The sequence below is a fragment of the Festucalex cinctus genome, chromosome 14 (assembly GCF_051991245.1).
Source record: "Festucalex cinctus isolate MCC-2025b chromosome 14, RoL_Fcin_1.0, whole genome shotgun sequence".
In the NCBI taxonomy this organism is placed as follows: Eukaryota; Metazoa; Chordata; class Actinopteri; order Syngnathiformes; family Syngnathidae; genus Festucalex; species Festucalex cinctus.
This window is the reverse complement of record NC_135424.1, coordinates 28,200,303-28,224,372: the sequence shown is the minus strand read 5'-3', so window position 1 is coordinate 28,224,372 and position 24,070 is coordinate 28,200,303. Positions and strand designations below refer to the sequence as shown.

Genomic DNA, 24,070 nt, shown 5'->3' with positions numbered 1-24,070 from the left:
AGTTTCATGGAAAGGCCAAAAATGATGCACAATTAACAAAATAAAATCAAAATGGATTGTCACATGGCTATATAGAATACTTTTTGAATATATTAGGCATGCCTGCCAATATTGACACATCTAGCTGAATCATATAATCGGAAAGACTTCACAAAAATGTCTAGAGGGCGCTATTGAGCAATTTATTACAAATTGCACAACAAATCTCTAAATAAAATATTCATGTTCCAGACAGGTCTGGTGTGTGTGCAAAGTTTTGTGAGTTTTCGCCCATATTTAGACTCTCAAAAAAGCATTTTTCTTCACAAACAATGAATGGCTACAGCAAAGGCGTGTGACAAAATAAAAAAATTCAATAACTTTTCATCTTAAATATCTTAAGATGAAATACGCCAAAGAATGAAGACGATCTGATAAGTTCTGTTGAAAATATGACCCCTATAAAAGGCCCCAAAAAATGGCAGACTTCCCGTTTGATTCAGCATATGGCTTTAGAAACCTTTTTGTAAGTCTTAGGCTGATAGGTATCCCAATTTCTACAAATCTAGCTGAATCATAAAATACAAAACATTTGCAAAAGCTTCATAAAAATGTCTAGAGGGTGCTATTGAACCATTTATTGCAAATTGAATAAGAAATCTCTAAAATATTCATGCTTATGACAAGCCTGATGTGTGTGTAAAGTTTCATGAGTTTTTGCACATTTAGACCAAAAAAAAGCAGCATTTTACTTGGCAAACAATGCATCGCCATGACAACGGCGTGCGACAAAATAAATAACTTTCGATAACTTTGCATCTTAAACATCTTAAGATGAAGCACACCAAGTTTGAAGACAGTCGGATAAATTTTGTAGGAGGAGTTCGTTAAAATATGACCCCTAAAAAAGGCCACAAAAAATGGCTACAAATCCCAACGTAAGTCAAAATGGCGGACTTCCTGTTTGGTTTAGCAGATGGCTCCAAGAGACTTTTTTGTACATCGTGGGCTCTTATGTATGCCTCTAAATTATCATAGCGCTAGATGAGTCGTACAACCGGGAATGCTTCGTTAAAGAGGAGTTTTTTTAGCTCAAAATGTGATGCGGGACTTCCTGTTGGGTTTAGCACATGGCACCAGGAGCCTTTTTTGTACATCGTGGGCTGTTACATTTGTCTCCAAATTTTCGTAGCTCTAGCTGCTTCGTACAACTGGGAATGCTTCATTAAGAAGGGATTTTTTCCTTTGCAAACTGTGCATGCCACGGCAACAGCGTGCGACGAAATAAAAAGCTTTCAATAACTTTTCATCTTCAACATCTTAAGATGAATCACACCAAGTTTGGAGATGATCGGATAAACTCTGTAGGAGGAGTTCGTTAAAATAAGACCCCTATGAAATGGCCCAAAAATTGGCAACACGTTCCAAAGTAAATCAAAATGGCAGACTTCCTGTTCGGTTTAGCACATGGTTCAAAAAGAGTTTTTTGTACCTTGAGGGCTGTTACATATGTCTTCAAATTTTGGTAACTCTAGGTGAAACGTACAGCCGGGAATGCTTCTTTAATTAAGAATTTTGAAACGCAAAATTAGATGCCCCGCCTCTGGCGGACTTCCTGTTGGGTTTAGCATATGGCACCAAAGACTTTTTTGTAGATCATAGTCTGTTACATATGTGTACCAATTTTCGTAGCTCTAGGTTAAACGTACAACCGGCAATACTATGTTAAGTAAGAATTTTGAAACTCTAAATTTGATGCCCCGCCGCCGTCATATAGTATGTCAAAAACTTTAGATTTTTTACCATGGTGTTGTCCCAGGTGTTGAGATGGTACATCCCAAGAAGAAGAAGTATCTTTATTGACAGACTCAAGTCCATTAAGAACAAACAAATAATACAACAACATACAAAAAACACACTTATATAAAAACACACATGAAAAATAGTCCTTTGTTCAAACAACATACAGTTCATGTATCCAGTATTTCCAGAACAATGAAGTGTATCTACAATCACTTAAAAAAGGATCATTTATCGATTTTATAATTCCATTACCGGATCTATTAATTCGACACATAAATTTATATATAAAATTCCTTAACAGTGCATGAAATGTTGGAACATTTGAGGCAACAAACAATAAACTTGCACTCTCCCACCTAGGGTATTTTAACAGAATTCTTAAAGCAACATTATATGCAACCTTGATCTTATTCATTATTCCTTTTCTATAGTTGCGCCATAGATGTGGGGAATATAATGGAGTACAGTAGGCTTTAAAGAGTTCAATTTTAACATCATCAGAACAGTAACTAAATTTGCGCGCAAGCATATTTGCTTGGGCATATAACTTTCTGCACTGTCTCAGTACATCATCATCATCACTTAAATCATCCCTCAACACATGGCCCAAATATTTAACCTTTGTTACAACTTTAAGTTCTTGTTTGGACAAATAGAAAGATGGAAATATCAGCTTTTGATCCGCCTTAGATTTAATCATCATTACCACAGTTTTAATAGGGTTATATTGGATGTCATATTGCACCCCATACTCAGCACATACTTTAAGTAGTTGCTGTAAACCAGCACTATAAGGTGTCATTACTACCAAGTCATCAGCATACATTAAATGATTAATGAGCCTATCTCCAACCATACATCCAGTCTTGCATTCATGTAATTTCTTTGACAGTTCATCCATATACAAATTAAACAGAATTGGTGACAATATCCCCCCCTGTCTTACCCCATTTGTAACTGGAAAACATGTTGAGACAGTTGTCCCCCATCTGACTTGCATAGTTTGTTTTGTATACCAGTAATACATAATACGTAGTAAGTATGAAGGAACCCCTCGCTCTTGCAGTTTAATAAAAAGTTTGCCATGGTTGATGCGATCAATAGCCTTAGATGCATCTAAAAAGCACAAAAATACAGTGGAGTTATGTCTATTATATTTGGACACCACCTCTTTTAATGTGTAAACACACAAGTCTGGGCTATGTCCATTTTTAAAACCAAATTGATTGTCACAACTCATTATGTATCCCTGAAGTCTGTCTAATAAAATTCGACTTTAAGACTTTAGATAATACACTTGCAAGAGCTATTGGTCTATAATTATCTGAACTTGATACTTTACATGTTTTATCTTTAATTACTGGCACCAGGATTACGGACAGCATAGAGTCAGGCAATATTCCATGTGATAGGAAGCCAGAAAAACACATAGAGAGCAACACCGATATTCTATTACTAGCATACTTCAGGTGCTCGGCTGTTAATTGATCAGAACCACATGATTTATTCAATGCCAGTTTTCCAATAGCATTGCACACTTCACCTGGCTTAATCACCATGCCATTATTGTCATCAGCCATACATATATTAAAATCAGCACTCTGAACACAGTTAAAAAGCTTACTATAATACTTTCGCCATAACTCCACAATATTTTTATCTCCAGTAATCCCATCAATATTAGCCAACTGCGGTATTTTACTGTTATTAATTCTTTTAACTTCTTTCCAGAAAGCGATACTGTCTTTCTGCCCAAGGTTTCCTGCCATAGAGTTTGCTCTCAACATCTGTTCATTCTTCTTAATAAAGCGCAACGCATACTTAAACTCAGCATTTGCTTCTTTCTTCTTCTCAAATTCTGGTCCGTATCTTATTTTACCAGCCAATACCCATTTTTGAGTGGCATCTTTAGCCTCTGAATATAGATCAGACACATGCACACTCCAACCAGGCATGATTCTATGCTTCTTCTTCTCAATAATAAGGGGATTACTATCATTAAGGAGGCCTGTCACTATTGTTTCATACATGTTGAGCACAGCCATGAAATGTTCCTGTTTCTTACAATTTATATCATCACATAGGATAGCTTCACATGGGATGTCAACATCACAAAGAGTTATATCAGTTCGACAATTATACTGCCAGAGATCAAAATCTGATTGTTTTCCCCAGTCTAGCTTTCTACATGTACCATTATTGCAAACAGGCAATGCAGGTAAACATTCTAGATCAAGTGTCATAGAAACTGGAATATGATCTGCAATAGATAAACTATATAAGATCTCAGCTGCCACCAAGCAGTTGTGTGCATCAGCTGTGCATATACAGTGATCCAGCCAAGATGTTGTATGCCAAGCTTCACTAATATATGTATAGCTATCAGCTGGCAAGATTTTCTCACTTGAGAGCATAAGCTTATCATTTCCACAAAACTCCTTCAAATGTCGCCCAAACAAGGAGTGAACATCTGATATATCAGCATTCATATCACCCATTACAAAGATACTCGTCTATTCACTATCTTTTATAAAAGAACTAATAAAAGCGAGCCTATTAAGATATTCACTTTCATTCTGGTAAGATTCATAAGGTGTATAAACATTTAAGACAATAAAAGTATTCCTATCATGTTGTAACAACTATTGCCTAAGTTCCACTCTACCCTCTAATTTTTTTTTTAAGTTTGCTTCTCCTAAAGCAAATTCTCTGCAGTGCATGAATATTCCACTGCCCAGACAGGATCCAAGCCTGGTCAGCTCGGCAGGTGGTCACCCAGCCACCAACAAACTCTTTTGAAGCCGCTGACCAGGTGACAAAGGAATTTATGCGTCTGCCGAAGGAGTGTATTCAAGCAGTCTTCTCGGAGCCCAAACAAATGGCTCCAATGGTTTGGAATGCACAAATGACCGATCAAAGGAATGTTCATGACTTCTTATCAATCACAAAAGGGTATTCTGGCGCCTCGCCCTTCCTGGAACGTCTAGATGGAGCAACAACACCTCCAAGTGGTGAAACTTGGAACTATCCTTAGTGACAATTCACATAAGTAACCGCATTTTACACATTTATACCATGATAATTCTTGACAGACAACTGAACTACGAATGATTCATGTTATATCTTTGTGTGTATGAACATCCTATTTCATTTGTACTCCATAAAGAATGAAAAGTAATCAATATCTCTCAGTTCAGTCAGATTAGACAAGTAGAAGTTACCTCACAAGTTAGTTTATGATGCATTAATTACGATGTGTGTTAAACGGGTTGTGTGGGAAAACTGATTTGCCAGACTGACCAAATTTAATGCCAAATTATTAATCTCTTTAATAATTTTCCTCTTAAAGTCTGCTCGAGCGAACAGAAGGGTGTGCCATCACCTGCTGAAGCCCCACCCAGAGACTTTAAAAAGGACGAGCAGACCTCCGCTCACTCTCTTGCTCCTCTTCCTGCTCTCCCGCCTCTTCCAAAAACTCTGGCACGACTTGCAAGTGGCCAGCCTGCTGCGAACTCTTTGTTCAAGAAACTTGCCAACCACGTGGCCCTTCTCTTTTCTGGCAGGATCCGTTAACGAGAGCGGATCCTCGCTCCACGCCACGCCAAAGCAGGTGCAAACTGCAACGCTGACAAAAGACTCTTTTGTTTTTTTTTGTTTTGTTTTTTTTCACCATCGGTGCTTGCCCGCCCGACTCCGCGGCCCCCGGCGTAAACTTGCAACGTAGCGCCGGGCTCCAGGTTTTGCACCTAAGCCGCGCACCTCACGTGCTATTCGCTGGCGCTCCGCCGCAGTGCCAACGCACCTCCAACGGCTGGCCTTCCCCGTACGCAGGCGCGTACTGACCGAGCTGCAACACCTGAACTCGGACAGCTGCCCAGCAGAACCAACCTCGCCGGATCGCCGACCAATCAAGGCACGAGCCGCGTAACTACGCCAGGCCCGCGAGCGGCTTTCCCGTGCTCACCTGTGGAATAAACTTTTTTAAATTTTATTTTCTTGCCTTTTTTGGAACGAACATTGACTATTTTTCCCCCTTTTGAAGACCTTTCTGCTCGTTCGACGCAAACGATACTCGTAAGTCTGCATTTGATTCCCAAATTAACTAACGTTTGAAACATCTCACAGATCTGGCAGGTCAAATTTCTCTTTTCCTTATTTCCTCATTCATTCGCATTCCTTCCTTATTTTCATTCGCTTTATGTTGTTTCTTTTCTTCTGACGGTAGAATAGTTAGATAGGCAGTATTTTGATTCTGTAGTGTAGCAATCGTGAATAAATGCATGTTTTATGAACTGTATTCCGCCTAAGTCATCTGTGTTTCAGAGTGGATTATTATTCTTTTGTTAGTACAACGAACCACTGAATATCGAGTGTGGCGACTTTAGATTATCAATGACTGATGAAAGAAGGATTTTGGTCGTTGTTTGCTCCTGTTAACCCAAAGCAAAATCAACGTGGTGCCCCAGAGGTTATCGAGGTAAATACAATTTACCTCTGTAACGTCCAGATTATTAATTCGTCCAAAAGACGACCCAATTATCGCTACATAATGGTGCCGGCCGTGTGAGGCTACAAAACATAAGAAGATACACTCGAAAATACAAGACTTTGGACGTGAAAAGTAAAACACATTTCACGTAGTGTACCTAATCATTTGTCTCTGTGTAAGAAGGTAAACATTTCTTCTTACATAGAACTGCACTGACTTTCCCCTTCAGCGTTGAATCGAGCGTCTGTTAAGCCGCCATATTGCGTGTGTCACCACCGCAGTGGTTTGCGATAAGTAAACGAGAGTAACGGGATTGATTGTTGGAAGATAGGTAAGAGCCGGTCACCGTTTGAGGATAGTGGCTTGTATTTGAAAACGTACGTGATAGAGCTCGAGTTGTGCAACTTTTAGATTTCAGCTGGCTGAATTTGAAGTTGTTTGTCTTTGTGTTGTTGTGTTTCCGGAAATTGTGGGAAGTCAGGTGACAGCCTACGTGCGTCGCTTTGACCCGACTCGAGTTACGTGCTTCGGAGTAGCTAACCGCGAGCAACGTAAACGACGTCCGAGTCACTTTCCCCGTGTTCCTCCTACACCTAGCTTGTGGGAGAAGTTTGAGTCGTGACTGAGCTTTTGTAGCCGCCGACTCAAAGTTGCAGCTCGTGGCGAGCGGATTAACAGAGCGCTAAGACGTTAGCTGCTTACCTGTACCGTGTACGCATTTCCACAAGGTGGCGCCATAGTCCTTGTGAAGAGCTGTGTGGCTCGTGGAGGCGTGGTTGAGTACCTCCCCCTCCCTTCTCGTTGGCGAGTTTGAGCCACGCCTGCAGACGCCCCGAAAGGGAGTGAATCCTGCAAGCTGTCAGCTGTCATTCAGTGTTTGGAGTGACACAGATCACTCGAGCTTGCTCCACTGTCAATAGACAACTGACGCCCCCCCACTGCTGCTTTAACGCCGGTGTTCCTTGCTCCGCGATAATTCTGATTCAATGTCACTTCACATTGCTTTTTGAATTGTTTTCCGTGTCGAGCGTTGTACTTAGTGATTGTCGTCACTGTTAGTACGCAAGGATAATAAAAAAATTATCCACGTCCGATTAAACGCAGTTGTAGGCTTAATTGACTGCTTGCGTTTAACGATTATAGTAATAGCCACCGCATTCTAGTCTTTTACGCTGCCTAGAGTGAGAGCAATTACGGTTGCATCAACAAAACATACTGCTGGGTCAAATTAATATAAAGGAACTATTTACACTGTTGTGTTTTTCTCTTTTTTCTCTTTTTTTCATATTCCCTCTTATCCAGTTTCATACTAGGCTAACTAGCTGTACTCTCGACTTAACATTCTACTTAATTTAGGGTTTTGTGTTTGTTTAGTTGATTTGGTAGACCTAGTATTATTATTATTATTTCCTTCCCTTTTATTTGTTTTTCTTCTCATTTTTATCCATTATTTTTAATTTTGTTGTTTTCGTTTGTTCTTTTGTTTTTGTTTTTCGGTTGGGTCTAGTTAATAAGAAGGTGTGAGTTCGAATTAGCTATTATTAGAGAGGCAGCTCTAATATTTCTGTATAGTTTTGCAATTTTTGGTGTCCCAAACCCGGTCCACAAGACATTTGCATAAACTGTACTGACACTGTAATCAGTCATTTGACTAAGACTATTAACCCCTTTTAAGTTTATTTTCCCCTTTTTTTTGCTTTGTTGCTTATTTAATTTAATTTTAATTTCAACTTTTAACTCGACTTCCAAAAAAAAAAAAAAAATTTTTTTTTTTAATTTTTATTTTTATTTTATTTAGCTTTTGGGATTGACCGCTGTAACCTTTCAGAGTTACTCTGTCCCTCATTTAAGCTATTATTTGCTGAGTGAATCAAGTTGAAGTTAGTATTATTAATTTTTTTATTTTTCTTTATTTATTATTTTATTTGTGTTGCTGTTTGTTTTTGTTGATTTTGATAACTGGAATTGATTTTTCACAACTATAGTGTAAGCTGTGGGTTGCATAGCCCACTACAAATCTTTTGCTTTTGTGGCAATTTCCCTTTTGATAATTTGAACCCAGTGTGTATTGTTGACGATAATACTTGATAGCGGTAGTTAGCTAACTGCGTACGCTAATTAACTAACTATTAAACGCTAGTATAAGTTGATCGTCTAAAAGCTATTGACAATATGGCAGCACCCCGAGAGACTCCCAGCCCCTGTGAGAACTTAGAGACCTTAGCTCAACTGGTGCAGAAGCTGACCAAGGACTTCTTACCTGGATACGCTGAGTCTATTCGGGATGCGGATGTCAATACGCTAAATGATAACCTCGCGCAACTCATGAGCGACGCTGAGACAAAAGCCCCAAAAGACAAATCACTCATTCGAATGCTCGGATGTCTGACTTTGAACCTTGCCGCTCAGTTGAAGCTCAGCGATGCCGAGGACTGTCGAGTGGAACACCAACTTGACATGGCACGACAGCAGAGCCGTGACGCCACGGCACAGCTTGAAGCCGCCCACGACCGAGTGAAGGTCATGGAGACCCAGCTGGATGACGTTAAAGCGCAGCTGGATGAGGCAGAAGCCCGCGCAGATGCGGCGCTAGCCGAAAATCTGGGCAGTGATGCAGATGAGTCTGCTTCCACTGACGACTCCCATCAAAAGATTGGTGAGTTAACCCAAGCTCTCGCGTCCGCCGAAGAGACAAATCGAGAGCAAGAAAAACTGCTGAGATCCGCGGCAAGTGAAATTCACAAACTAAAAGCAGAGGTGACTGACTTGACTGAACGACCGTCAAAAGACCAACTTCGGCTAGCAGAAGCTAATTACTTTCGGGTTAGTTCGTCGCTAGCTCAGTCAACCGATGAAGTGAAGCGCCTCCAAGTCCAGGTACAGACCTTTAGGGAGGAACGTAATGCCGAAGTGGACCGCTCATATGACCTGCGAACCAAATTAGCATTGACTGAAGCCGAGGTTACCCGCCTCCGACAATGCCAGCAGGAATATGAGACAGAGTTAGCTCATATTAAACATGAGTTGCAACGTGCGCAGCAGTTGCATGAGGTCTCCCGAGGAGCCTCCCGGCCGGGAGCTCCACCCCCGCACAGACCTCCTGATCCCAGAGCCACAGCACCACAGCTCAAACTGCCACCTGAGTCCGGAACCGCCTGGAGGACGCCGCCAGTGACCACCGCCGCTTTAGGCCTGGCACCTCCAATGGCCGCCTCCCCACACGCTTTCGGGCCATCAGGTGATGACAGTTTCCAACGTGGACCCATGTCGACTCCCCCGTTGGAGGGACAAATGGGCGTGGCCTGGAAAGATTTGGACAAGCTGGCTCGAACTATAGCCAAATTCGAACCGAAACCAGGGGGGTCCCACAACACAACAGAGTACTTGAAAGACATCAACTATCATCTCCAGCGGTTCCCAATGGCAACCGTGGAAGATAAGTTGTACTTGATCAAAATGACATCCAGCCGAGCAGTCAACAGACTGCTGGAACGGCAGCCCGCTGATGTGTTGTCTGACCCCTTGGCACTGCACCAAGCCATCTCACGCGAGTTTGACGGTTCTCCTGGGTTGTCGGGCATGGAAGTCGCCATGTTCGTCAAACAGGGAAAGCAGGAGGCTCCTCAGGCTTTCTATAGTCGTCTTCGCGATGCCTATTTTGGGACTCGTAACGAGCCCAACATGGAGGAAGATCCTGGTTTTAAAACGTTGTTTGTCCGAAACCTCCAACAAAACCTTAACCACTACTTGGGACTGGCTTTGTGTCCTGAGACACTGAATAGCTCGCAGCTACGTGACTTAGCAGCTAGTGGCTATGCAAAGCTAAAATTATCCGCCCCCAAGGTAGGCGACGCAGGAATTTATAAAGTGGACGTGGGTCCTCCTTCAGAGCTGGAGGGAGCTTGCTCCTTTGCTCCGAGGGAAGACCAGACTAAATCAAAAAAGTCAAAACAGTCCCGCGCCCCGCGAAACCGGAAACCGCGCTCCAAAACCGACTACTCGCGTGACGAGAAATCGGACGGAGAAAAGCAAGCTGACGACTGCCGGCGCTCCAAATTTGCTAAAGGTAAGCCCTAAGCCCGATCCGCGCTATCATCCAAAACGTGATAAAGTTGAACGCGCGCCAGCAACCGATTCCTGCCGCGAGTCCCGGAACCGCCAAGTCGACTCCGAGACCGACCACAACGCAGTTGCCAACGGCATATTGAAGGCACTCCTGAAATTGTCAAAAGACTCGTCAAAAGACCCGCCTTTATGACTAACCGACGGCCGGATGCCCACTGAAGTGACCCACCAGCAGAGGTCACCAGAGGGGCCTCCAGTAGCCAACACTCAGACACCTACTAAACTGCCTTCTGACTCAACAATATTGGTACTGCAGGCTGATCCAAATACAGCAGACCCGCATGTATCGCGATCAACCGATGAGACCGTTCCAACAGCTTTTAGATGATCTCACCACCAGGGGGATAGCTCGTAAATTCTATCTGAGCGTCACCCTGGAGCGAGCTCTAACCTACGAAGCCCTTGTAGATCCCGCCGCAGACATCACGGTGATGTCCAACACGGTGTTCGAACGACTCCGCGCCGCGTCACAAGCTAACAGTCGACCGCTCCGCCTACGGCGGTGCCCACTCACCGTTAGCGCCTTCTCACCTACTAACACAAAGCTGGAATCTGTCGCGATGGTACACTGGTCTATTGGCCCCATGGAATTCATCCATCCAGTCTATGTGGGACCCATTGAGTCAGTCCCCCTTCTTATTGGTCAAGACCTGTTGTTCCGCTTCCAACCCATCATAGACTACCAGAGACTCCAGATTTGGGCCCAGGTGCGGCAGACCCTGCCGACATTTCCTTCGGGCCCTGACCAGGCTCAGCTCTGCACTGTGACTCGGGCGCAGCCACCCCACGGGGAAGCAGACGCCGCCACAGGGAGCTGGGACACGACACAGTCCAAGGCAGGACCCCTCACGTCCCCGACAAAGCACCGGCTGAGAAGCCATGACACCTTCCTTTGTGACCTTGACCCACCACCACCTGATGCAGGGTACGCCCCGCGCATCATCGGAGGTGTCCACGTGCAAGGTGCACCTGTTCTTGACGCTGTCCTCGCCTTGTGGGCTGACAAATCAGCCATTTCTGCAGCATTCGCTGACAACTTGCGAGATCTCGACCCGAACATGCTTTTCGTCTCCAAGTCTTGCCGGTTTCCATTGAACACGGAACCTCCTCTTACAATAACTGCAGTGGGCGTGTGCGCCTTAAACCTTCAGTGGAAGCAGCACTCACTGACCCACTACTTCTTGGTTGTCCCGGACGCGGCTCACACCCTCTTCGTGGGTGCAGATTTGCTTGTTCGTCTTGCCGTCCATGTGGACACCATCAACAACGTGCTTTGGTCCCTCACCAACTCGGAACCTCTAGCTTGTGTTCCCAGTCTTCCAAACATGAAGTCCGGACAGACCATCCCAGATGCTTGCGAAGTCTTAAACGAGGATGAAGTGATCGCTCCGGCGACCACGATCAACATTCCGGTTCGCTTGGTGGCGCGAGCTAACCAGGTCTTGAATGCTAACTCCGCTTTCTTTCAACCTTCATCGGAATTCATGAACCTGTCGTTACTCTTGGAGGCCACGCCCATCGTGGACGCCTCCCTCACCACTCTGATCTTGGTTCACAACCCCCTTTCGTACGACGTTCGCATACCAAAAGCGACCCGTCTGGGCCTGCTCATCCGTTCCGACTTCCACGACTTCACTCTAACGGTGCCTGTGGTTGGACACATTCCATCTGACTTGTTCTTGACTGAAGACACCGGTGGCCGAAGACTCACCAGGCCATCTCAGCTTGTTACGGTCAACCCTGCCGGTCCCACCAACGATGAAGACATCGTCCGAGTGGACCTGGGGACAGACCAACAACTGGTGATTTATGCCTTGAGCGCGTTGCCTCCAACGCCTTCTAGCATTCCCTCTGGAAACCCAGAGAAACCTCAACCAACCACGACTCCAAATGGGGACCTTCAACCGTACCCAGAGTTCGAGGAGCACCTCCAAGAAGTTCTGCACCGCGCCGACCCGCTCCGGTCCGAACAGGACCGCGAACGGTTGCGCACCGTGTTAATGAAATACACACCCTCTTTTGCCAAGGACTCCTTGGATTGCGGGTTGACGGCACTATATGTAGTCCGCATCCCGACTCAGCCCGGCGCTCCTCCAACTTTCGTGCGCCAGTACAAGATTCCGATAGCTTCTTACGAACCAGTACAGAAGACTATCGACGCCATGCTGGAAAAGGGCATCATTCGCCCCTGTAACAGCACCTATTCGGCTCCATTGTGGCCAGTCTTGAAGCCAAACGGTACATGGAGACCAACCATTGACTATCGCAAACTGAACCAACAGGTTCCTCTTTCGCGATGGCCCATGACACAACTTGAACAGGAACTTCCCAAGGTTCGAGATGCCAAATTCTTCACCACCATCGATGTGGCTTCGGGGTTCTGGACGATCCCAGTAGATCCCAGGGATCAATACAAGTTGGCATTCACCTTTGGCAACAAACAGTACACTTTCAACCGGTGTCCATTCGGCTACGCCAACTCGCCAGCCGAATTTAACATCTTCCTCAACAAGGCGTGCCCTGACGCCGCCACCAGGGGCAACCTCATTTATGTCGATGACATTATGATGAGGAGCTCCTCTTTGGATGACCATTTGATGGAAATCGACCACGTTCTTGGACAGCTGTCTTCTGCAGGTGCCAAACTGTCCCTCCTGAAAGGTCAGTGGTGTCGCACGAAGGTCAACTACGTGGGGATCTTGGTGGGACCGAACGGGATTGAACCACAATCCAGCCGTATTCAAGGCCTTCTTGACATCAAAACCCCCACCGATGTGTCAAAATTGCGCAGCTTCCTTGGCGTGTGCAACTATTCGCGCCAGTTCATGGAACACTTTGCTGACATAGCACGCCCTCTAACTAACCTGCTGAAGAAAGACACGCCCTTCGATTGGGGTGACGAACAAAGCAACGCGATGAATATGCTAAAACAAAAGCTGGGCTCCGCCCCCTGTCTCACGTACCCCGATAGCAACAAGGAATTTTTCTTGGAAGCAGGATTCTCCGACCATTGTTTGAGTGCGGGTCTATACCAAATGTACGACCAGGATAAACGCGTCGTGGCGTACGCCAGTAAAACGTTGAACGGCCCCGAGTTGAAATACTCCGACTGCGAAAAAGCCCTGCTTTCCACAGTATGGGCAATCAAACATTTCTCAAACTACATTGGATGCCAAAAAGTAACGATTGATACTAACCATCATCCGGTTACTTTTCTTAACAACCAACGCATTCGAGACGGCGTTGTAACCGGTGTGGCGTCGAAATGGTTTCCTTACGTCAGCGAAGAAACCCGTTAAACACCGCGACCTCATCTTGACATGCGACCATTTGGTTTCCTCCAATGATATGCATGTCTATTGGAAAAAGGTCCGGGGACACTCAAAAGTCCCAGGACCTGACAAACATTTTAATGACCTAACGGACACGTTAGCCAAACAAGGGGCCCTCAACGGGACTCCTTGGACATTTGATACAGCTTGGCTGCCCACCCAGCCCACCCTGGAGGTCCACGTTCTCACGCGCCGCCGCGCTGCGGCCGCCGCTGAGTCTCGCGACGCCCCCACACGAACCCCTACGGGGCCCGTGGCGTGCGTACCGCCCGTCCGAACCTCCGACTTGGTCGCCCAACAGGCCGGCGACCCCGCGCTTTTCAAAATAATTCAGCACCTTTCTGATCCTGTCGCCAACCCCGTGCCCCCTGACGCGTTGAGTGACGACAGCGACTTCAGAGACTTGCTCTCCGTGCTGCAAAGGCTGCGTCTCGTTAAGGGCCTTCTGGTTTATGACTCCGGGTCTCCACCTGCCCTGCGGTTGGTGGTTCCACGGAGCCAAAGGGGGGTCTTGCTAACATACGCCCACGACGCGCCTTATGCAGGCCACCGCGGATTCAAGGCCACTGTCACCGCACTACAACAGGTGGCATACTGGCCGCGCATGCATAATGATGTAGCAACCTACATCAAAGGATGCCTGGTTTGCTGCCAGTTTCAGCCAGCAAACCCAAGTCACCGAGCACCACTCCAACAGAAAGGAGTCAACTTCCCATGGTCTGATCTGCAAATTGATTGGGTGGGACCACTGGTCAGATCTCTGAGAGGGAACAAATACTTTCTTACAGTAGTCTGCGCGTTCACCAAGTGGGTAGAATGCCTGCCTGCTCCAAACGACACCGCACACACCACTGCATGCCTGCTGATGAACCACGTGTTCTCCCGCTTTGGGTTGCCCTCACGGGTTAACTCAGACAGGGGAACCCACTTCACAGCCGAGGTAATGCAACAACTTTGGCAAATGCTCGGAATCAAGGCCCAGTTGCATATTAGCCATCACCCGCAGTCATCAGGACAGGTGGAGCGGACTAATCGCAACGTGGTAAATTTGCTGAAAAAGTTTGTTGTTTCCAACCATCGGGACTGGGACACCCGACTCCCACTGATCCTCATGGCGATTCGAGCCACCCCTCACGAATCCACAGGGGTGGGCCCCTTTGAAATGATGACCGGACGGCGAATGACGCTCCCCCTGCACCTGATGTACCAGCCAGGAGAAACAAACCTAGCCACGGCATACACGGCCTCCCAGTACGTGGAGGACTTGCAAGCCCACCTCCGAGCCACGTTTGCATTTGCTCAACAACGGCTTAAGCAAAGTGCAGAAGGTCAGAAAACCTACTACGATAGGAAAGCCTCACGAACCGAGTTCGAAATAGGTGATCGAGTATGGTACTACTTGTTCGCGCAACCAAATGCTAATACTCCGCGTGCCCAGAGGGGCATCGCCCGGAAATTTCTTCCCCGGTGGTCAGGACCATACGAAATCGTCGACAAACTGTCACCCGTCGCCTATCAAATTAGGATGAATAAAGGACGTCAGGGGGACCAACTGAGGTGGGTCCACCGAAATCAGATCAAAAGTCACTGCGGTTTTGAACGTCTGGGAACGCGATCGAGCGAATCTCGGGACCAGCATACGGGCGAAACTGACAAAGGGGGGTCACCAGCTGACTCCGAGTCAGCGGCCCAACCGACACCCTCGACAGACGCGCCAAACTCCGTCGACCGACCTAGCTGAGTATCAGACGTGCAAAAGGGGGGTCAACACCCCGCTGCACCTACCGAACCCCTAAGTGATACCATACTGAGCGACGCTAATCCGCTTGTCTTTGTTGGTTGCTAGAGGATGGTGTGATATGATGACGACCCTGATGTTGTGCATGACCGCTGTGGTGAGTTGGCCAGAAACGGTTGAACCCGGACTTGCAGCGAAATTGCCTTGATTGAATAACCAGGATTGCTTACGAATGATTGCGAGAAGTTAGCATACTGTGTTTTTCTACTTATTTGCAGACGCTTGGTGCAACACTTAAGGATACGGTCCTAGCTGTAACACCGGTAGCATTATGCAGAACTAGACTAGACAACTATAAAACGATTTGCAACTTGAATTCAAAAGATTATGTACACTCAAGGTGTTATAATACTTATGAATGGTATGCTGCGTGAAATCAGTTTTTGCTAGCTATAAAAAGCTCCCCCGTACTTAAGGCCTTCAAAAGCAGGTCAGAGTACTCTTTTTAAAGCGTTAGTGAGTCTAGCTAATCTAACTAAGCCCCTTTGCCTTCCTTCCCTTAGTCTAGCGCGACTGCCGAGGATACTCTGATTTTTTTTTTCCTTTCATTTCTTTTTCTCCCCTCCTCCCTTTTTTTTTTTTTCCCCTTTTCCTTCAGTTATTCTTGGATAGCGCTCGACTTTTGGGTGTTTAATTACGCTATAGGAAGATGCGATAGCTAAGTACCTAGCAACGATAGTGTTGCGCTAACCGACCTAAGACTTTTTTTTTGACGAACACCCCCAGGGGTGGAGATTTGCACCGACACGCAGGTGCCTGAGACAACCTCCCCATCTTTATAAGAGAGCTATGGCCTGAGTATAGTCCCGGGTTTTTGAGTTTTAGAAGGCGAAAGCCTCTTCTTCGTTCTCTCTCTTTTCTTTAATTTGCTGTTCGTTTTTCCCTAGTTACTCATAATATGATACTAGCCTTATAGCCTTAGGAAAGTTTTTCCTTTTCTTTTGTTTGGAATTTCGCGTCTTGCGTCTTTCCCAGGCCCGCGCCTGTTTTGGGACCCGAGTCCCTCAGTCAGCTGACACAGCACCAAGTTAGACACACACTGTTAACTGAATACACATAGAGACACCTTGAAAACACACAGACATACCCTGCATACACATAACCAGGCAGAGGTTAGAGAAAAGTTGCACCAGTGGTATGTCTTGAGTGTTGCAGCAGAGCGTGAGTGGGACTCCGGCCGTCTGACCGTGGCCTGGACCCTGGCCACGCATCATCTGGACCCGTCAACCTGGACATCCTGAAGCTTCATCCCGCTTGACGAAGGGGGGTCTGTAACAACTATTGCCTAAGTTCCACTCTACCCTCTAATTTTTTTTTTAAGTTTGCTTCTCCTAAAGCAAATTCTCTGCAGTGCATGAATATTCCACTGCCCAGACAGGATCCAAGCCTGGTCAGCTCGGCAGGTGGTCAACCAGCCACCAACAAACTCTTTTGAAGCCGCTGACCAGGTGACAAAGGAATTTATGCGTCTGCCGAAGGAGTGTATTCAAGCAGTCTTCTCGGAGCCCAAACAAATGGCTCCAATGGTTTGGAATGCACAAATGACCGATCAAAGGAATGTTCATGACTTCTTATCAATCACAAAAGGGTATTCTGGCGCCTCGCCCTTCCTGGAACGTCTAGATGGAGCAACAACACCTCCAAGTGGTGAAACTTGGAACTATCCTTAGTGACAATTCACATAAGTAACCGCATTTTACACATTTATACCATGATAATTCTTGACAGACAACTGAACTACGAATGATTCATGTTATATCTTTGTGTGTATGAACATCCTATTTCATTTGTACTCCATAAAGAATGAAAGGTAATCAATATCTCTCAGTTCAGTCAGATTAGACAAGTAGAAGTTACCTCACAAGTTAGTTTATGATGCATTAATTACGATGTGTGTTAAACGGGTTGTGTGGGAAAACTGATTTGCCAGACTGACCAAATTTAATGCCAAATTATTAATCTCTTTAATAATTTTCCTCTTTAAGTCTGCTCGAGCGAACAGAAGGGTGTGCCATCACCTGCTGAAGCCCCACCCAGAGACTTTAAAAAGGACGAGCAGACCTCCGCTCACTCTCTTGCTCCTCTTCCTGCTCTCCCGCCTCTTCCAAAAACTCTGGCACGACTTGCAAGTGGCCAGCCTGCTGCGAACTCTTTGTTCAAGAAACTTGCCAACCACGTGGCCCTTCTCTTTTCTGGCAGGATCCGTTAACGAGAGCGGATCCTCGCTCCACGCCACGCCAAAAGGTGCAAACTGCAACGCTGACAAAAGACTCTTTTGTTTTTTTTTGTTTTGTTTTTTTTCACCATCGGTGCTTGCCCGCCCGACTCCGCGGCCCCCGGCGTAAACTTGCAACGTAGCGCCGGGCTCCAGGTTTTGCACCTAAGCCGCGCACCTCACGTGCTATTCGCTGGGGCTCCGCCGCAGTGCCAACGCACCTCCAACGGCTGGCCTTCCCCGTACGCAGGCGCGTACTGACCGAGCTGCAACACCTGAACTCGGACAGCTGCCCAGCAGAACCAACCTCGCCGGATCGCCGACCAATCAAGGCACGAGCCGCGTAACTACGCCAGGCCCGCGAGCGGCTTTCCCGTGCTCACCTGTGGAATAAACTTTTTTTAATTTTATTTTCTTGCCTTTTTTGGAACGAACATTGACTATTTTTCCCCCTTTTGAAGACCTTTCTGCTCGTTCGACGCAAACGATACTCGTAAGTCTGCATTTGATTCCCAAATTGGTACCACTGCGTGCAACTTACGTTTGAAACATCTCACAGATCTGGCAGGTCAAATTTCTCTTTTCCTTATTTCCTCATTCATTCGCATTCCTTCCTTATTTTCATTCGCTTTATGTTGTTTCTTTTCTTCTGACGGTAGAATAGTTAGATAGGCAGTATTTTGATTCTGTAGTGTAGCAATCGTGAATAAATGCATGTTTTATGAACTGTATTCCGCCTAAGTCATCTGTGTTTCCGAGTGGATTATTATTCTTTTGTTAGTACAACGAACCACTGAATATCGAGTGTGGCGACTTTAGATTATCAATGACTGATGAAAGAAGGATTTTGGTCGTTGTTTGCTCCTGTTAACCCAAAGCAAAATCAACGTGGTGCCCCAGAGGTTATCGAGGTAAATACAATTTACCTCTGTAACGTCCAGATTATTAATTCGTCCAAAAGACGACCCAATTATCGCTACAATGTGTAACTTTAACTGCAATGGCCCAGTCAACCTCAAGCCGAATTACAGAAATTAATGGGTCTAGTTTCTTATGCCAAAAAATGGCTATCCCACCAGGTATTCTGCCACGCACAATACCCAAACCCAAATCAGTTGTGGACTCCCCTGCCCCATAGAAGTCACTGTGCACAGTGTTGAGTTTGTCCAGATCTTGTACAGATAGCATAGTCTCTTGTATACATAGAATATCAAAACTCTCAAAGAGTGTGTCAATAACAATACGACGTGCTTTGTCAGCAGCCCCTTGTCCAGTAGGCAGTCCACGCGAATTGTATGACACAACTTTCATCATTCATTCAACATCCACTTGCACACAAGTTTGAACTCAATTGGGTTAACCGTGTAGGAGAAGTGGGCAAAAGTATGACCCCTGTAAATGTGCAAAAATGGGCCAAAATTGGACATTCAAATGATCATACCTCACTTCCTGTCTATTTTAGGGTACAACTATCAAAGAGGTTTTTGTTCATCTGGATGTGCAACAGGTGCCACACAATTTTCGTAGCCGTAGGACAATCGTAGCGGGACAGGGATCCGTTAAACCTATGTAGGTGGCGCTACAGAGCCATTTTTCTGTTATCATGTATGGCGACTTTAAAATATCAAATTTTTCGCCAGGCCTGATGTGCGTATAAAGTTTGGTGAGTTTTCGTTCACGTTTAGCGTCTCAAAAATGCGATTGTTTGCGGAGAAGAAGAAGAATAATAATAAGAAGAATTCCTACAAAAACAATAGGGCCTCGCAGCGGCACCGCCGCCGCCGCTGCTCGGGCCCTAATAATAATAAGAATTCCTACAAAAACAATAGGGCCTCGCAGCGGCACCGCCGCCGCCGCTGCTCGGGCCCTAATAAGAAGAATTCCTACAAAAACAATAGGGCCTCGCAGCGGCACCGCCGCCGCCGCTGCTCGGGCCCTAATAATAATAATAATTTTTACAAAAACAATAGCTGACCTCGCAGCGGTCGCTGCTCGGGCCTTAATAATAATTTTTACAAAAACAATAGGGACCTCGCAGCGGTCGCTGCTCGGGCCCTAATAATAATAATAATAATAATAACTTTTGCAAAAACAATAGGGACCTCGCAGCGGTCGCTGCTCGGGCCCTAATAAATGTAAGTATTGGCCTGTTTTATAAATAGGGTATAAATATCGTAAAGGCCATCCTATATGTCGTAGCAAAAAGTAGCAAGCTGTAAAACAAAGGCTATAGCAGTAATAAAACAACAAAGATTGAACAGCAACAAAAACAAAGATTAATTTAGCCTTGTAGGATAATTAAGGATAACATATGTGTGTCTTTAAATCTGCAAAATGTGGAAAATTCCATTTTGAATTGCTCCAGCCCCAAAAATAAAACTGTACACACCCTTCTTCATGTACATAAGTGCTTCATTGACATCATAAATTCAAACCGTGGATCCTTTCTAAAAAAAAAAAAACTATTAGCCAAGGGCTTGCAGGAATACCCTCTGTAAGAGACTAATTGTTGCAGCTTTAAGATTAAAGATTAAGGGTTAAGTAGAGTATAAATCTTTTAACATATCAAGAAACTCAAAGTTTCATACTTAAAATTCTCTTAGTTTTAAAAAGAAGGTATAGAATCGTTTGTGTGATAATACAAAGTATACTTCAGACTAAAGCATCAGATATAACAGTCTGTTTTACTACCCTAATGGGGAAAAAAAACAACAACAACAACAACAACAACAAAAACACGCTGTCAGACGTCTGACCAACCCTACGTTAATGTCCAGTCTACACCCACATGCAGTTCCTGCTTCCTACTTGAGTTTGTGATTACAGATTCTCTCCAGAAATCAGTTTTTTTTTAAACTAGTACAATTATTTTATTTTTTTAAACACACACACAAAAAAAAAACGGTACACAATTTTTCCCCAGCCTCTCCAAACAACGCACCCTTATACACATCATAAACATAAAATAATAAAAACATACACGTCTAAGCATGCCTGTAAACATCACGTATATACAAAATGTACAAATTCTAGCATCCGTCCTCTTGTAATAGAAACCATATAAAAAATAAACCATGTCATTTGTTACCGAAACGTAAATGAGTTGAGTTTAGTTTATTATAAGGACAATGTTCAGTAACATTAAAAAGATGGCTGCAGCAGATTTAGCACAAATGCTAAATGCAGTCCCCAAAAATTTTAAATTAACCCCACTTAATATTTAAAAGCTAACCATTACCAATATTCTCAGTAAATTACTGGCTTATGTATGATAACATATTCATCCGGTTTTAAGAAAATAAGAGAATCTCTCTCTCTCTCTCTCGCTCCGCTAAGGCTGCGTAGTTAATCAAAATTCAATTACAATTTCAATAATGGTACTCCATAATTACAAAATCGTCATAATCCTAAACAAAAATAAAAGATTATTAATACTGGTTTTGAGTTGTTTACATGTATATATTTACAATTGTATTATTTTTAAATGACTAATTTAATAAATCTTATTTGGTTCAAATGTAACTTAATTATAGTGCTTCAAAAAATGTATTTGTCTTACAAAAACAAAAGATTGTCCTAATCATAATTTCAATTATTACCAAATTAATCAAATTAATATTTTCTTTATAACCGAGCAACCCTACTCTCTAATGCCTTGCATTGTTCCATAATCCAAAATGTATAATTTACAAATTGAATACATCTGAATAAAAGTTTTAAGTTTTACATTCATTATCAACATTTTAATATCCTAATTTACTTTTGTAGACAAAATTAGACTAACTTTATTGTGTACATCCTGCCAAAATTTCTTTATTGCATTGCTATCAAATACAATGCACAAAACATCAACCGATTAATTTCACACCTCGCGCTCTTTAAAATTAAAAATACAAACAAACTTATCGCATTCTATTACCTACCTTCCACGTCTGTCAGTCCAAATCGCTACCACGATCTTTATTTTTTAAAAAGATACCAAAACCCAAAAGAGGCGAGATTCGGCTTCAGATCCGCAAAACAACGGTAAGTCTCTTTTTTCTTGTTCAATTTTGAAAACATGAATCAAATGTATCACATTTTTAATGCAAAACCCCGCTACCACGTCCTTTATTTTTAAAAAGATGCCAAACCCACACAGAGGAGACAAGGATCGCCTTCAAATCCGCAAACCGGTAAGTTTCTTTTATTTATTTTTAAAAACATGAAGCGAATGGATCACATTTTTAATATTCACAACACTTTCGCTCGAATAAGAGAGCCTCTCACTTTTTCACATGCGGAGTCTTGCAGGGGCGCGTTTCCTGTGTTTTTCTCCACAACACCCCCCTCTAACTCCTTTCCTTTTGCAAAAAGACAATAATCCTCGTGCTACACTTTCGCTTCTGGGGGCATGTTTTTCCTATCTCTGTCCGCTCCGAAACAACCCCTCACACAAACGTTGCATAAATCCTCTTTTTTTCAATAAACTCACCAACTGTTTTTCCAATGGCGACTAACCACACTTTTGATTAGTGGAGGGAGAGCTGTCAGTTTGACGAAAAGTTTTTGACAAGACAATGGCGACTAACCACACTTTTGATTAGTGGAGGGGGGAGCTGTCAGTTTGACGAAAAGTTTTTGACAAGACAATAGCGACTAACCACACTTTCGGTTCGTGGAGGGGGGAGCTGCCAAGATTAACGAAAAGTTATAGCGCTTGCTTCCTCTTTTCACAACAAATACTAACCACACTTTCGGTTCGTGCCGAGTTTGGCCATAACCGCAGTAAACATAGCCTTATCTATCGGAAACACGCGGTAACCGTACACTTTAGGGGGCAGATACCTGTCATCCGTACATTATAATAGGGAGGGACCACGTTCGAATTCGGACATCGTGATTGGTTGAGGGGGTGTGGTTATGCATAGGAGGCGGGGGAGGGTGGGGAGAGGGGGGCGGGGAATAGGGGGAGGGAGGGGAAAGGGGGGCGGGGATTAATTCAAAATAACGGCTTCTGATTGGTTGGGGGGCGGGGGGAACTTCGTGATTGGTTGAGGGGGCGGGGATTAATTCAAAATAACGGTGTCTGATTGGTTGGGAGCGGGGGGGGGGACTTCGTGATTGGTTGAGGGGGGGTAAGGGGGCGGGGCTTAATTCAAAATAACGGCTTCTGATTGGTTGGGGGGCGGGGACCTGTCAAATTTTGATGTTACATAGCCTATTTACTTTTTCATGACTCCACCTGACAACCTCTTGGGCTTCCTCATGTCCGATTTAAACAATCTATGGGCACATCACTTCACTCTGTTGCTTGTTGGAGGCCCATAGCTGACTGGAACTTTTTTGGGTATAGTTTTATTGAAGCTGACAAAAGTTTTGCTGCTCGATTTTTACAATGAATTTCAATGAAGCGGATACAAGCTTGATGGACTTTGGCCATTTGGTGGTGTGTTTGAGCGTGGTTTGTTAAGGGCCAATTGTTCAGAAAGAGAAAGAAAACGGTTGCTGCTTAGACCCTAACAGACTTTAAAAAGAAATGTAAATTTCCCAGAGGGAGCCATCCAAGTTTGTGAGTAGCAACGTAATTCCCTCTGATTTGATATTTCTTAATTGTTTGTTTGTTTACTAATTCTAAAAATACCATCCATCCATTTTCTTGACCGCTTATTCCTTATAAGGGTCATGGGGGGTCCTGGCGCCTATCTCAGCTGGCTTTGGGCAGTAGGCGGGGTACACCCTGGACTGGTTGCCAGCCAATCACAGCTAAAATACCAAAATTAATAATAATAATAATAATAATAATAATAATAATAATAATAATAATAATAATAATAATAATAATAATAATAATAAACTAATTAAGAAACGGGACGGCACGGTGGTCGAGTGGTTAGCACGTCCGCCTCCCAGTTCTGAGGACTCTGGTTCGAGTCCAGGCTCCGGCCTTCCAGGGTGGAGTTTGCATGTTCTCCCCGTGCCCGCGTGGTCTTCTCTGGGTGCTCCGGTCTCCTCCCACATTCCAAAGACATGCATGGCAAGTTGATTGGGCGCTCCGAATTGTCCCTAGGTGTGCTTGGGTGGTTGTTCGTCTCTGTTTGCCCTGTGATTGGCTGGTAACCAGTCCAGGGTGTCCCCTGCCTCCTGCCCAGAGCCAGCTGAGTTCGGCGCCAGCACCCCCCCCCTTGTGAGGAATAAGCGGTCAAGAAAATGGATGGATGGATGGATGGTTTTGTAATACTCATTAACGGAAAACCAATTTCATCATACCATCATTCAGCATACATATGAATAATCAATAAAATAATCGATTCTAAAAATATTCAATAGTGACAGCCCTGTACAGGACC

General features: G+C 44.5%; 1 protein-coding gene across 6 annotated transcripts in view; it reads right to left on the bottom strand.

Moving 5' to 3' along the window:
• The window catches only part of zswim8 (zinc finger, SWIM-type containing 8), a 1,066,004-nt gene that overhangs the window by 50,815 nt on the left and 991,119 nt on the right, over positions 1 to 24,070 (bottom strand). The window lies entirely within an intron of this gene.